Genomic DNA, 15,497 nt, shown 5'->3' with positions numbered 1-15,497 from the left:
CCTTCGTAGGCTCGCTGGCCGGTGAGGAGTTGGATGAGATTCATCATGTAATTGAGTTAGTTTTGTTAGGGCTTGATGCTATTGGGGAACATAGCAGAAATTCAAAATTTTCCTACGAATCACCAAGATCTATCTATGGAGAGACTAGCAACGAGAGAGAGGGGAGTGCATCTACATACCCTTGTAGATAGCTAAGCGGAAGCGTTCAAGAGAACGGGGTTGAAGGAGTCGTACTCGTCGTGATCCAAATCACCGAAGATCCTAGTGCCGAATGGACGGCACCTCCGCGTTCAACACACGTGCAGCCCGGTGACGTCTCTCATGCCTTGATCCAGCAAGGAGAGAGGGAGAGGTTGAGGAAGACTCCGTCCAGCAGAAGCACAACGGCGTGGTGGTGATGGAGGAGCGTGGAAATCTAGCAGGGCTTCGCCAAGCACCGCGAGAGACGAGGAGAAAGAGAGGTAGGGCTGTGCCAGGGAGAGGTGGAAACTCTTGTGTATGGCAGCCCCAAAACCTCAAGTATATATAGGGGAGAGGGAGGGGGCTGCGCCCCCTTTAGGGTTCCCACCCCAAGGGGTGCGGCTGCCCCAAAAACCCATCTAGGACGGCGGCCAAGGGGGGGGAGAGGGGGAAACTTGCCCCCCAAGCAAGGTGGAGGCGCCCCCTCCCCAAACCCTAGGCGCCTTGGGCCCTTGGGGGGGGGGGCGCACCAGCCCACCTGGGGCTGGTCCACTCCCACACTTGGCCCATGCTACCCTCTGGGGCCGGTGGCCCCACTTGGTGAACCCCCGAGACCCTCCCGGTGGTCCCGGTATGTTACCGATAGCACCCGAAACCTTTCCGGTGACCAAAACAGGACTTCCCATATATAAATCTTTACCTCCGGACCATTCCGGAACTCCTCGTGACGTCCGGGATCACATTCGGGACTCCTAAAAACATTTTGTAACCACGTATATCTATTCCCTATAACCCTAGCGTCATCGAACCTTAAGTGTGTAGACCCTACGGGTTCGGGAACCATGCAGACATGACCGAGACAACTCTCCGGCCAATAACCAACAGCGGGATCTGGATACCCATGTTGGCTCCCACATGTTCCACGATGATCTCATCGGATGAACCACGATGTCAAGGACTCAATCAATCCCGTATACAATTCCCTTTGTCTAGCGGTATTGTACTTGCCCGAGATTCGATCGTCGGTATCTCGATACCTTGTTCAATCTCGTTACCGGCAAGTCTCTTTACTCGTTTCGTAACACATCATCCCGCGATCAACCCCTTGGTCACATTGTGCACATTATGATGATGTCCTATCGAGTGGGCCCAGAGATACCTCTCCGTTACACGGAGTGACAAATCCCAGTCTCGATTCGTGCCAACCCAACAGACACTTTCGGAGATACCTGTAGTGCACCTTTATAGTCACCCAGTTACGTTGTGACGTTTGGTACACCCAAAGCATTCCTACGGTATCCGGGAGTTGCACAGTCTCATGGTCTAAGGAAATGATACTTGACATTAGAAAAGCTTTAGCATACAAACTACACGATCTTTGTGCTAGGCTTAGGATTGGGTATTGTCCATCACATCATTCTCCTAATGATGTGATCCCATTATCAACGACATCCAATGTCCATGGTCAGGAAACCGTAACCATCTATTGATCAACGAGCTAGTCAATTAGAGGCTTACTAGGGACATGATGTTGTCTATGTACCCACACATGTATTTGAGTTTCCTATCAATACAATTATAGCATGGATAATAAACGATTATCATGAACAAGGAAATATAATAATAATAACTAATTTATTATTGCATCTAGGGCATATTTCCAACAGTCTCCCACTTGCACTAGAGTCAATAATCTAGTTCACATCGCCATGCGATTAACACTGATAGGTCACATCGCCATGTGACCAACATCCAAAGAGTTTACTAGTGTCACTAAACTAGTTCACATCACCATGTGATTAAGACTCAATGAGTTCTGGGGTTTGATCATGTTTTGCTTGTGAGAGAGGTTTTAGTCAACGAGTCTGCAACATTCAGATCCTTATGTATTTCGCAAATCTCCAGGTCATATTGTAAATGCTGCTTCCATGCTCCACTTGGAGCTATTCCAAATGGTCGCTCCACTATACATATCCGGTTTGCTACTCAGAGTCATTCGGATAGGTGTTAAAGCTTGCATCGACGTAACCCTTTACGCTGAACTCTTTATCACCTCCATAATCGAGAAACATGTCCTTATTTACTCCAAGGACAATTTTGACCGCTGTCCAATGATCCATTCCTGGATCATTCTTGTACCCCTTGACTGACTCATGGCAAGGCACACTTCCGGTGCGGTACACAGCATATCATACTATAGAGCCTACGTCTGAAGCATAGGGGACGACCTTCGTCCTTTCTCTCTCTTCTGCCGTGGTCGAGCTTTAACTCTTAACTCCATACCTTACAACTCAGGCAAGAACTCCTTCTTTGACTGATCCATCTTGAACACCTTCAAGATCATGTCAAGGTATGTGCTCATTTGAAAGTACTGTTAAGCGGTTCGATCTATCCTTATAGATCTTGATGCTCAATGTTCAAGTAGCTTAATCCAGGTTTTCCATTGAAAAACACTTTTCAAATAACCCTATATGCTTTCCAGAAATTCTACATTATTTCTGATCAACAATATGTCAACAACATATACTCATCAGAAATTCTATAGTGCTCCCACTCACTTCTTTGGAAATACAAATTTCTCATAAACTTTGTATAAACCCAAAATCTTTGATCAAAGCGTACATTCCAACTCTGAGATGCTTACTCCAGTCCTTAGAAGGATTGCTGGAGCTTTGCATACTTGTTAGCGTCTTTTAGGATTGTCAAAACCTTCTGGTTGTATCACATACAACCTTTCCTCAAGAAAATTGTCGAGGAAACAATGTTTTGACATCCTATCTGCAAGATTTCATAAATAATGCAGTAACTGCTAATCCAATTTCAACAGACTCTTAGCATCGCTACGAGTGAGAAAGCCTCATCGCAGTCAACTCCTTGAACTTGTCAGAAAACATCTTAACGACAAGTCGAGCTTTCTTAATGGTAATACTTACCATCATTGTATGTCTTCCTTTTAAAATCCATCTGCACCCAATTGCCTTATGACCATCAAGCAGTTCTTCCAAAGTCCACACTTTGTTCTCATACATGGATCCTCTCTTGGATTTTATGGCCTTGAGCCATTCATCAGAATCTGGGCCCACCATCGCTTCTTCATAGCTCATAGGTTCATTGTTGTCTAGCAACATGACCCCCAAGACAGGATTACGTACCACTCTGAAGCAGTACGCATCCTTGTTGACCTACGAGGTTTGGTAGTGACTTGATCCGAAGTTTCATGATCACTATCATAAGCTTCTACTTCAATTGGTGTAGGTGCCACAGGAACAACTTCCTGCCCTGCTACACACTAGTTGAAGTGATGGTTCAACAACCTCATCAAGTCTCCACCATCCTCCCAATCAATTATTTCAAGAGAAACTTTTCCTTGAGAAAGGACCCGATTCAAGAAACAATCCCTATTGCTTTCGGATCTAAATTAGGAGGTGTACCCAACTGTTTTGGGTGTCCTATGAAGATGCATTTTATCCGCTTTGGGTTCGAGCTTATCAACCTGAAACTTTTTCACATAAGCGTCGCAGTCCCAAACTTTTTAAGAAACGACAACTTAGGTTTCTCCAAACCATAGTTCAAACGGTGTCGTCTCAACAGATTTACGTGGTGCCCTATTAAAGTGAGTGCGGTTGTCTCTAATGCCTAACCCATGAACGATAGTGGTAATTTGATAAGAGACATCATGGTACGCACCATATCCAATAGGGTGCAACTATGATGTTCGGACACACCATCACACTATGGTGTTCCAGGCGGTATTAATTGTGAAACAATTTCCACAATGTCTTAATTGCGTGCCAAAGCTCGTAACTCAGATACTCATCTCTATGATCATATCATAGACATTTTATCCTCTTGTCATGATGATCTTCAACTTCACTCTGAAATTACTTGAACCATTCAATAATTCAGACTCAACATCTAGTCAAATCATCTGTGAAGTAAGAACATAACGATGTTCACTGCATGCCTCAGCACTCATTGGACTGCACACATAAAAAATGTGTTACTTCCAACAAGTTGCTATCTTGTTCCATCTTACTGAAAACGAGGCTTTTTAGTCATCTTGCCCATGTGGTATGGTTTGCATATCTCAAGTGATTCAAAATCAAGTTAGTCCAAACGATCCATCTGCATGGAGTTTCTTCATGCGTATACACCAATGGACATGGTTCGCATGTCTCAAACTTTTCAAAAACGAGTGAGTCCAAAGATCCATCAACCTGGAGCTTCTTCATGCGTTTTATACCAATATGACTTTCATGGCAGTGCCACAAGTAAGTGGTACTATCATTACTATCTTATATCTTTTTGCATGAAAATGTGTATCACTACGATCGAGATTCAATAAACCATTCTTTTAGGTGCAAGACCATTGAAGGTATTATTCAAATAAATAGAGTAACCATTATTCTCCTTAAATGAATAACCATATTGCGATAGACATAATCCAATCATGTCTATGCTCAACGAAAACACCAAATGACAATTATTCACGTTTAATACTAATCTGGATGGTAGAGGGAGCGTGCGATGTTTGATCACATCAACCTTGGAAACACTTCCAACACACATCGTTATCTCACCTTTAGCTAGTCTCCGTTTATTCCGTAGCCTTTTACTTCGAGTTACTAACACTTAGCAATCGAACCGGTATCTCAATACCCTGGTGCTACTAGGAGTACTAGTAAAGTACACATTTGATTCAACGTATATCCAATATACTTCTATCGACCTTGCCTGCCTTCTTATCTACTAAGTATCTAGGGTGGTTCTGCTTCATTGTCCGTTCCTCTCATTACAGAAGCACTTAGTCTCGGGTTTGGGTTCAACCTTGGGTTTCTTCACTGGAGCAGCAACTGATTTGCCGTTTCATGAAGTACCCCTTCTTGCCCTCGCCCTTCTTGAAACTAGTGGTTTCACTAACCATCAACAATTGATGCTCCTTCTTGATTTCTACATTCGTGGTGTCAAACATCGCAAATAGATCAAGGATCATCATATCTATCCCTGTTATGTTATAGTTCATCACGAAGCTCTAGTAGCTTGGTGGCAATGTCTTTGGAGAAACATCACTATCTCATCTGGAAGATTAACTCCCACTCGATTCAAGTGATTGTTGTACCTAGACAATCTGAGTACAAGCTCAACGATCGAGATCTTCTCCCTTAGTTTGTAGGCTAGAAAACTCGTCGGAGGTCTCATACCTCTTGACGTGGGCACGAGCCTGAAATCCCAATTTCAGCTCTTGGAACATCTCATATGTTCTGCGACATTTCAAAAATGTCTTCGGTGCCTCAATTCTAAACCATTTAACATTACTGAACTATCATGTAGTCATCAAAACGTGTATGTCAGATGTTCGCAACATCCATAGACCACGTTCGAGGTCCAGCACACCGAGCGGTGCATTAAGGACATAAGCCTTCTACTGTCCGCATAATTGCTACTGTCAACTTTCAACTATATTTTCTCTAGGAACATATCTAAAACAGTAGAACTAAAGCGCGAGCTATGACATAATTTGCAAAGGGTTTTTGACTATGTTCAGGATAATTAAGTTGATCTTATGAACTCCCACTCAGATAGACATCCCTCTAGTCATCTAAGTGATTACATGATCCGAATCAACTAGGCCGTGTCCGATCATCACGTGAGACGGACTAGTCATCATCGGTGAACATCTTCATGTTGATCGTATCCACCATACGACTCATGCTCGACCTTTCGGTCTCTTGTGTTCCGAGGCCATGTTTGTACATGCTAGGCTCGTCAAGTTAACCTAAGTGTTTCGCGTGTGTAAATCTGGCTTACACTCGTTGTATGTGAACGTTAGAATCTATCACACCCGATCATTACATGGTGCTTCGAAACGACGAACTTTCGCAATGGTGCACAGTTAGGGGGAACACTTTCTTGAAATTTTAATGAGGGATCATCTTATTTACTACCGTCGTTCTAAGCAAATAAGATGCATAAACATGATAAACATCACATGCAATCAAAAAGTGACATGATATGGCCAATATCATTTTGCTCCTTTTGATCTCCATCTTCGGGGCTCCACGATCATCATCGTCACCGGCATGACACCATGATCTCCATCATCATGATCTCCATCATCGTGTCTTCATGAAGTTGTCTCGCCAACTATTACTTCTACTACTATGGCTACCAGTTAGCAATAAAGTAAAGTAATTACATGGCGTTGTTCAATGACACGCATGTCATACAATAAATTAAGACAACTCCTATGGCTCCTGCCGGTTGTCATACTCATCGACATGCAGGTCGTGATTCCTATTACAAGAACATGATCAATCTCATACATCACATATCATTCATCACATTCTTCTTGGCCATATCACATCACATAGCAAACCCTGCAAAAACAAGTTAGACGTCCTCTAATTGTTGTTTGCATGTTTTACGTGGCTGCTATGGGTTTCTGGCAAGAACGTTTCTTACCTACGCAAAAGCCACAACGTGATATGCCAATTGCTATTTACCCTTCATAAGGACCCTTTTCATCGAATACGATCCGACTAAAGTGGGAGAGACTGGCACCCGCTAGCCACCTTATGCAACAAGTGCATGTCAGTCGGTGGAACCTGTCTCACGTAAGTGTACGTGTAAGGTCGGTCTGGGCCGCTTGATCCCACAATACCGTCGAAACAAGATTGGACTAGTAACGGTAAACATATTGAACAAAATCAACGCCCACAACAACTTGTGTTCTACTCGTGCATAGAATCTACGCAATAGACCTAGCTCATGATGCCACTGTTGGGGAACGTAGCAGAAATTCAAAATTTTCCTACGAATCACCAAGATCTATCTATGGAGAGACTAGCAATGAGAGAGAGGGGAGTGCATCTACATACCCTTGTAGATCGCTAAGCGGAAGCATTAAAGAGAACGGGGTTGAAGGAGTCGTACTCGTCGTGATCCAAATCACCGGAGATCCTAGTGCCGAACGGACGGCACCTCCGCGTTCAACACACGTGTAGCCCGGTGACGTCTCCCATGCCTTGATCCAGCAAGGAGAGAGGGAGAGGTTGAGGAAGACTCCGTCCAGCAGCAGCACAACGGCATGGTGGTGATGGAGGAGCGTGGCAATCCAGCAGGGCTTCGCCAAGAACCGCGAGAGACGAGGAGAAAGAGAGGTAGGCTGCGCCCGGGAGAGGTGGAAACTCTTGTGTATGGCAGCCCCAAAACCTCAAGTATATATAGGGGAGAGGGAGGGGGCTGCGCCCCCTTTAGGGTTCCCACCCCAGGGGGTGCGGCTGCCCCAAAAACCCATCTAGGGTGGCGGCCAAGGGGGGGAGAGGGGGAAACTTGCCCCCCAAGCAAGGTGGAGGCGCCCCCTTCCCAAACCCTAGGCGCCTTAGGCCCTTGTGGGGGGCGCACCAGCCCACATGGGGCTGGTCCCCTCCCACACTTGGCCCATGCTACCCTCTGGGGCCGGTGGCCCCACTTGGTGGACCCCCGGGACCCTCCCGATGGTCCCGGTATGTTACCGATAGCACCCGAAACCTTTCCGGTGACCAAAACAGGACTTCCTATATATAAATCTTTACCTCCGGACCATTCCGGAACTCCTCACGACGTCCGGGATCTCATCCGAGACTCCGAACAACATTTAGTAACCACGTATATCTATTCCCTATAACCCCAGCGTCATCGAACCTTAAGTGTGTAGACCCTACGGGTTCGAGAACCATGCAGACATGACCGAGACAACTCTCCGGCCAATAACCAACAGCGGGATCTGGATACCCATGTTGGCTCCCACATGTTCCATGATGATCTCATCGGATGAACCACGATGTCAAGGACTCAATCAATCCCGTATACAATTCCCTTTGTCTAGCGGTATTGTACTTGCCCGAGATTCGATCGTCGGTATCCCGATACCTTGTTCAATCTCGTTACCGGCAAGTCTCTTTACTCGTTCCGTAACACATCATCCCGCGATCAACCCCTTGGTCACATTGTGCACATTATGATGATGTCCTACCGAGTGGGCCCAGAGATACCTCTCTGTTACACGGAGTGACAAATCCCAGTCTCGATTCGTGCCAACTCAACAGACACTTTCGGAGATACCTATAGTGCACCTTTATAGTCACCCAGTTACATTGTGACATTTGGTACACCCAAAGCATTCCTACGGTATCCGGGAGTTGCACAATCTCATGGTCTAAGGAAATGATACTTGACATTAGAAAAGCTTTAGCGTACGAACTACACGATCTTTGTGCTAGGCTTAGGATTGGGTCTTGTCCATCACATCATTCTCCTAATGATGTGATCCCGTTATCAACGACATCCAATGTCCATGGTCAGGAAACCGTAACCATCTATTGATCAACAAGCTAGTCAATTAGAGGCTTACTAGGGACATGGTGTTGTCTATGTACCCACACATGTATCTGAGTTTCCTATCAATATAATTATATCATGGATAATAAATGAATATCATGAACAAGGAAATATAATAATAATAACTAATTTATTATTGCCTCTAGGGAATATTTCCAACAGATCCGGATGCCAAGTTTGCCGTCCACGCAAAGGAGAGTCCTGTCTGGACTCGGGAGAAGGCCTTCAGTTCTGTATCTTCATGGCTCGTCAGTCCGGCCCATGTCACATAGGCCGGCTCTGTGAGGACCCCATAATCCAGGGCTCTCTCAGTAGCCCCCGAACTTGCCTTCAATGACGACGTTGTATCCGGCTTCATGTCTTCGGCTTTGCAAGGCGAGTTCCCCATTGAACTCCATATAGCTCGGCCTTTACATTTAAATACTATTCTCTTCAACCTCTGCGACGCCGTCGCCTCGGCTTCCACGTGTCAGACGAATATGAAGGGTTTAAGTATTTTTACAGGTAACCCCTCGACCACGGAGGGAAGGTGCTTATTTAAAGAGATTGAATCTCAGATGCCATTCCTCACCAGGCAAAAAATCCTCTAGAGCTTGCCATAGGAAACCAACCAAAGATGGCCAACGCGCCTAGTTCTTCCTCGCGCCCCACGGCCCTTAAGAAGGTGATTGGGAGAGCTGCTCAGTGCCCCACACCTAGTTGACCAAGCTTCAGGCGTAGGGATACCTCCCTCCGTTGGATCTAGTCCCTGTTCGGGCGGGATTGACTACCTTCAACGGTGAAGCCCTGGCGGAGAACTACCCCAATCCCAACAAAGGGGAGCGGGTGTGCTTCGTTTCATTCCTGCTGAGGGGCATGTGATTTCCAATCCATCCTTTTCTCAGAGATCTCCTGGAGTATTATGGTCTCCAACTGCACAACCTCACGCCGGGCTCCATTCTACACATCGCGGTTTTTTTTGCTCTTTGAGAGCTGTTCCTAGGCTGCGAAGCCCATTTCGAGTTATGGAGGAGATATTTTTGCCTCGTCCCCTGCTCCCAGAAGGGATCCATATTCGAGGTAGGCGGCGCCAAAGTATGGCGTAAAGGCGGAACAGGATACCTGTCCGGCACTTCGAAGAAGGCATCTAAAGAGTGGCCCTCGGAGTGATTCTACAACGAAGACGTTGTCCTTCTGGACCCAATCCGGCAAGGTCTTCCCGAATTTTCCTCCGCCCCTTTAAAGAAGCGCGCCAGTTGGCGTCCCCGAAGCTATTAAGAAGAAAACAATGCAAAGATTAAGAGGCTAGCGAACAAAATCAGAATACTTGCCCACTTCGGACTATTTGTATTCGAGGTAATGGCGATCTCCATAACGCGATGCATTCAGCCGCTCCAATCCAGAGGGCTTCCCATGTGGCATTACAACGGGGAGGACGACGCATCACGCTACGGGCGCAAGGGTCCGACCAATTTTGCCGCTTTGGCCGCCACGTTAGCTGGCCTTTTCAAAGGGGAAAATGAAGACTTCGCTCACGTGAAGTGCCGAGAAGGCTTCTCCATGTATAACCCCATTGACTGGATGAGTCTTTGATCACAGGCCTTACACAGTCTGCTTCCTTGACTATGCTTTTAGTCGAACTTAATCCGGCTACCTTTAACAGGAATGGAGAAAGGTCGTCACGGGGATCTACAGTCCCGTTCCGCAGCCGGAGGACCATAATCGAGACCTTGATCCTGGATTCGAAGAGGATCCGGATATATTTGTGGATTTTAAGGATGGAGTCTTTTATAAGACGAGCTACGACGGCACGGAAGTGGCCATTATAGCCAATTACCCCGGCCTTCTTCCCTCCTCCCATGTAAGTACACAGGAGTCACCTCCTCAAAGAGAGTTTTTCCCTCGTGACTCACCAGCCGCACTGTACTGTGCTCCTAAGGGGCGGCACTCATCCCATCGTACTGCAGCAAAGGCGTCCTCTAGGAAGACAACACTCGCACAAGGCGAGTCTTTGAAAAGAAAAGCAAACGATGATACCGGCGAGCCCTCTTCATCAAAGAGGTATGAGTTTTATCATGTGCCCAGGGGATAAACTGGCTAGTGATGTTTCCTGCCGTGCCATATTATAGGAGGAGCGTACGCCGGACTGTATCCAAAGACCCGTCCGGCCATGCATAGGCTAATCCAGTCCCGGACCCGACTACAAGGTCTGGGGTCAACACAGGGGCAATGCTGGATTGTCGCCTTCTCGAGGATTCGAATAATGTCTCCGTTACCAGCTCCGAAGTGGAGAGTGCGATGAATCATCAGTGGCGGAGAGCGGCTATGCGCGACCCACATTTTACCAAAGAGACTTTCAATGCTCTCATCTCAATGGATGCTTACATCCGAGCTGCTCATGATGGAGTTGCTGGAGCCACTCACCAGCTTTCAAAGGATATGCGGGTAAGAATTTTTGTGCAGATTCAATAATCATATGCCAGTAGCCCCCGAGTCTTGAAGTAGTTGGCCCAAGTGATTTTAGAGTCGTTACATCCTCAGGTACTCATGAAGAAAAATAACACATTGTTCAAGGAGCTTTAAGAATGCCGAACTAAGCTTACTGTCGCCACCGCCGAACTAGAAACTTTAAAGAAATCCAAGAAGGTGCCTGATGGTAAGTACAACAGTAGCCCGGAAATAGGACTCCATGCGTGCAACTTAACTATGCAACATTTCGTTGGTAGGATTGACAGATCGGCTTGAGGAGAGGCTAAGGGCTGCTCGAGCGGATAAACAACATGCCGAAGGGCAAGAAGCCGCTGGTCAACGCGTACTGACACGGACCATTAATGAGAAGAACAAACTACAAGATGCAAATATTAAACAAGCCGAAGAACTGAAGGATTTAAGAGCCCAACTATCGGATGCGGTGAAGGAGAACAGGCAGCTGAAAGGTGACATATTCAGTATGCTCTATAACCTGGCTTTTACATGGTCTCCAGATTTGAAAATTTGACAAGTTTGTTTCTCTAGGTGTGCTAACGGGACGTCCCGAGGGAGAAGTGTCTGGATTCCAAGGTGACCTACTACAAGAGCTATCCAAAGTGCATGAGCAAGCTCGTAAAGCATTGAGGAACATACCCAAGGCTCTATAGCCATCTAATGCATCTCCAGGAAGTATGGAGGAGCTCATGAATTTATTCAAGGGAGCTCGTTGCCGCTTCGAGTCATGGAAGATATCAGCATGTCAGGAAGGCACATGAGAGGCTTGGGCCATGGTGAAAACACGGTACACCAGACTTGATCCGGATCATATGGCCTGGGTAGGACCGCGGGGACCAGATGGACAAGAAATTCCTATGAGCTTAGTGTATGACCAAGTAAAAGTAGTCGCTAAGTTTTCTCATTAGGATTGTAAACTAGACAACCTGCTAGAGGGTCTAGAGGAGGAAGAAGTTTTTGAGTCCAAGTAGCAATGTACTTTCTTCAACAAACCTATCTCTGGCCGAATTGTAAAATGATTGTCATGGCAGACTTTCTGCTTCGACCTCCAAATCCCGAAGTTTGGAGTGTTTCCGGATATTGTACCATTAGGTAAACACCAAGGTATGTTTGGAAACCAGGCAGTCAGGTGATAGTTGCTTAAACAGACAAGTTGTATTCGGGGAGTTGTGTTATATTACATTTGATTGTAAGAAACATCTTCCAGAGAGAATAGTTTAGTTAAGGGTTCCTCTCCCTGGGTCAGCATGCGTTTTTGTGCATGCATAAGCTTGTGGTACTAAAAACCATAGTACACAGTATAATTTGGGGAATCATATTGCTGCGAGGGTAGTTCATCTGTTGTCCGCCGACCACTTATTCCCTTAAGAACGCTAGCTTTCGGCTTCATTCGTTTGAGGTACACGTTCGTATGACCCAGCTGTAACAATCGCAGAGGTGCTCCCTTTATGCCCTAGCCGAACAAGCGGGAACGTAGGGCATAAGCACATGAGCTAGGCAACCCAGCTTGGCAAAAACTTAAGTCATAAAGGTGCATATAATGGCGAAGACAAGATATATATGAGTAGACAACACATATATATGGTGAGCTTGATGCTCGAAAAATAATGATGATATTAAGCTTCTGTGAAAAGAAGCCCCCAGGTATTATGGGGTTTGTACATTTAATGATGTATGCCCCTCAAGTATGCGGTTTATCCAAACACTGGCTAGAAGTCGTATAAAAAAGAAATAGGGGAAGAGGGAGAAAAGAAAAGACGAAAAAGAGTATAAGTGTGAACTTAGGCGTAGAATCTTCAGAGGCGGGTAGCGTTCCATGGGTTTGTCTCTAATCGATCATCCGAAGCGTTGCGAAGGCAATAGGCTCCTCCAGTGAGAACTTCATCTATAATGAAGGGACCCTCCCATTTGGGCTTGAGCTTGTCCTTTTTTCTTCTCTGGTAGGCGTAGAATGAGTTCGCCGACATTATAAGTCTTTGCACGTACTTCCCTACTTTGATATCGACGAGCTGATATGTCTCCAACGTATCTATAATTTTTGATTGTTCCATGCTATTATATTATCCATCTAGGATGTTTTATATGCATTTATATGCTATTTTATATGATTTTTGGGACTAATCTATTAACCTAGAGCCCAGTGCCAGTTTCTGTTTTTTCCTTGTTTTTTAGTTTTACAGAAAAGGAATACGAAACGGAGTCCAATTGACGTGCCAATTTTTGATGATTTTTTATGGACCAAAAGAAGCCCCTAGAGTAAAAGAGTTGGGCCAGAAGAGTCTCGGGCTGCCCACGAGGGTGGGGGTGCGCCCACCCCCCTTGGGCGCGCCCCCCTATCTCATGGATGGCTCGGAAACCCCCCTGACGTGAGACCTATGCCAAAAATTACTATAAATACAGAAACCTCCAGAAATAAAACATAGATCAGGAGTTCCGCCGCCGCAAGCCTCGGTAGCCACCAAAAACCTCTCAGGAGCCCGTTCCGGCACCCTGCCAGAGGGGGAATCCATCACCGATGGCCATCTTCATCATCTCGGCGCTCTCCATGACGATGAGGGAGTAGTTCACCCTCGGGTCTGAGGGTATGTACCAGTAGCTATGTGTTTGATCTCTCTCTCTCTCTCGTGTTCTTGATTTGGCACGATCTTGATGTATCGCGAGCTTTGCTATTATAGTTGGATCTTATGATGTGTGGCACCCCGATCTGCATGGAGCGGGGGCCTTCGCACGTCAGCCTAGGATAACACCTGCGGAGTAGGGGGCCTTCACACGTCAGCCTAGGATAACACCTGACGCACGACAGGTCCATGATACAACATTCCAGGTAGAAGAAATATTCATCGAATACATGTAGATGATTACATCCGTGATGAATATATATAATCTTCTGGCATTGCCCTAAGGCTATTTACATGACAGCGGAAGTCTATTTAAATGGAGGTGGAAGTCTTGGCAGCATATCACTCTGGCTGGGCTCCACAACTCACAGGACTGGCAAGATTACATCCTAGCACGACGAAACAAGCGAACAATTCGAGCACGACCTACAAAAATGGCATGACACACCAGATCAGTACATTGAATGTACTTGCAAGACAACCAAATACAAAGCATCCAAACAAACAGATGACAAAGCAAGAACCAAGCGTCTGCAACAACCTATCTCATAGCAGAAACTAAGCAAGGCATGATATCAACCAGAGACATAAATCAAACTAAACATGAACAACATCATGGCATCTACTAGCATGGCAACAACATGGCATATCAAATTTACTTCTAACATGGCAACGACAAAACATGGCATAACATAGCATCTTGATCATGACATAATCTAAGCAGCGCATAAGTTCAATCAAAACATAGCATGGCATCATGAAACTATTCTGAAAATAAACTACCAATCATATCCAATGTAGACATAACATGCTTCCTTCATGCAATCATCTCATGTTCTTCCATAGTCCTTTAAATGCAAATAAAACATACTGTTGGAAATATGCTCTAGAGGAAATAATAAAATGGTTATTATTATATTTCCTTGTTCACGATAATTGTCTATTGTTCATGCTATAACTGCATTAACTGGAAACCGTAATACATGTGTGAATACATAGACCACAACATGTCCCTAGTGAGCCTCTAGTTGACTAGCTCGTTGATCAATAGATGGTTATGGTTTCCTGACCATGGACATTGGATGTCATTGATAACGGGATCACATCATTAGGAGAATGATGTGATGGACAAGACCCAATCCTAAGCATAACAGAAGATCGTGTAGTTCATTTGCTAAAGCTTTTCTAATGTCAAGTATCATTTCCTTAGACCATGAGATTGTGCAACTCCCGGATACCGTAGGAAAGCTTTGGGTGTACCAAACGTCACAACGTAACTGGGTGGCTATAAAGTTGCACTACAGGTATCTCCGAAAGTGTCTGTTGGGTTGGTACGAATCGAGACTGGGGTTTGTCACTCCGTATGACGGAGAGGTATCTCTAGGCCCCACTCGGTAATGCATCATCATAATGAGCTCAATGTGACTAAGTAGTTAGTACCGGGATCATGCATTATGGAATGAGTAAAGAGACTTGCCGGTAACAAGATTGAACAAGGTATAGGGATACCGCCGATCGAATCTCGGGCAAGTAACATACCAATGGACAAAGGGAATTGTATATGGGATTGATTGAATCCTCGACATCGTGGTTCATCCGATGAGATCATCGTGGAACATGTGGGAGCCAACATGGGTATCCAGATCCCGCTGTTGCTTATTGGCCGGAGAACATCTTGGTCATGTCTGCATGGTTCCCGAACCCGTAGGGTCTACACACTTAAGGTTCGGTGACGCTAGAGTTGTTATGGGAAATAATATGTGGTTGCCGAAGGTAGTTCGGAGTCCCGGATGTGATCCCGGACGTCATGAGGAGTTCTGGAATGGTCCGACGGTGAAGATCGATATATTGGACGAA

The sequence above is a fragment of the Triticum dicoccoides genome, chromosome 1B, assembly GCF_002162155.2.
Source record: "Triticum dicoccoides isolate Atlit2015 ecotype Zavitan chromosome 1B, WEW_v2.0, whole genome shotgun sequence".
Lineage (NCBI taxonomy): Eukaryota > Viridiplantae > Streptophyta > Magnoliopsida > Poales > Poaceae > Triticum > Triticum dicoccoides.
Note: the sequence above shows the minus strand (reverse complement) of the source record.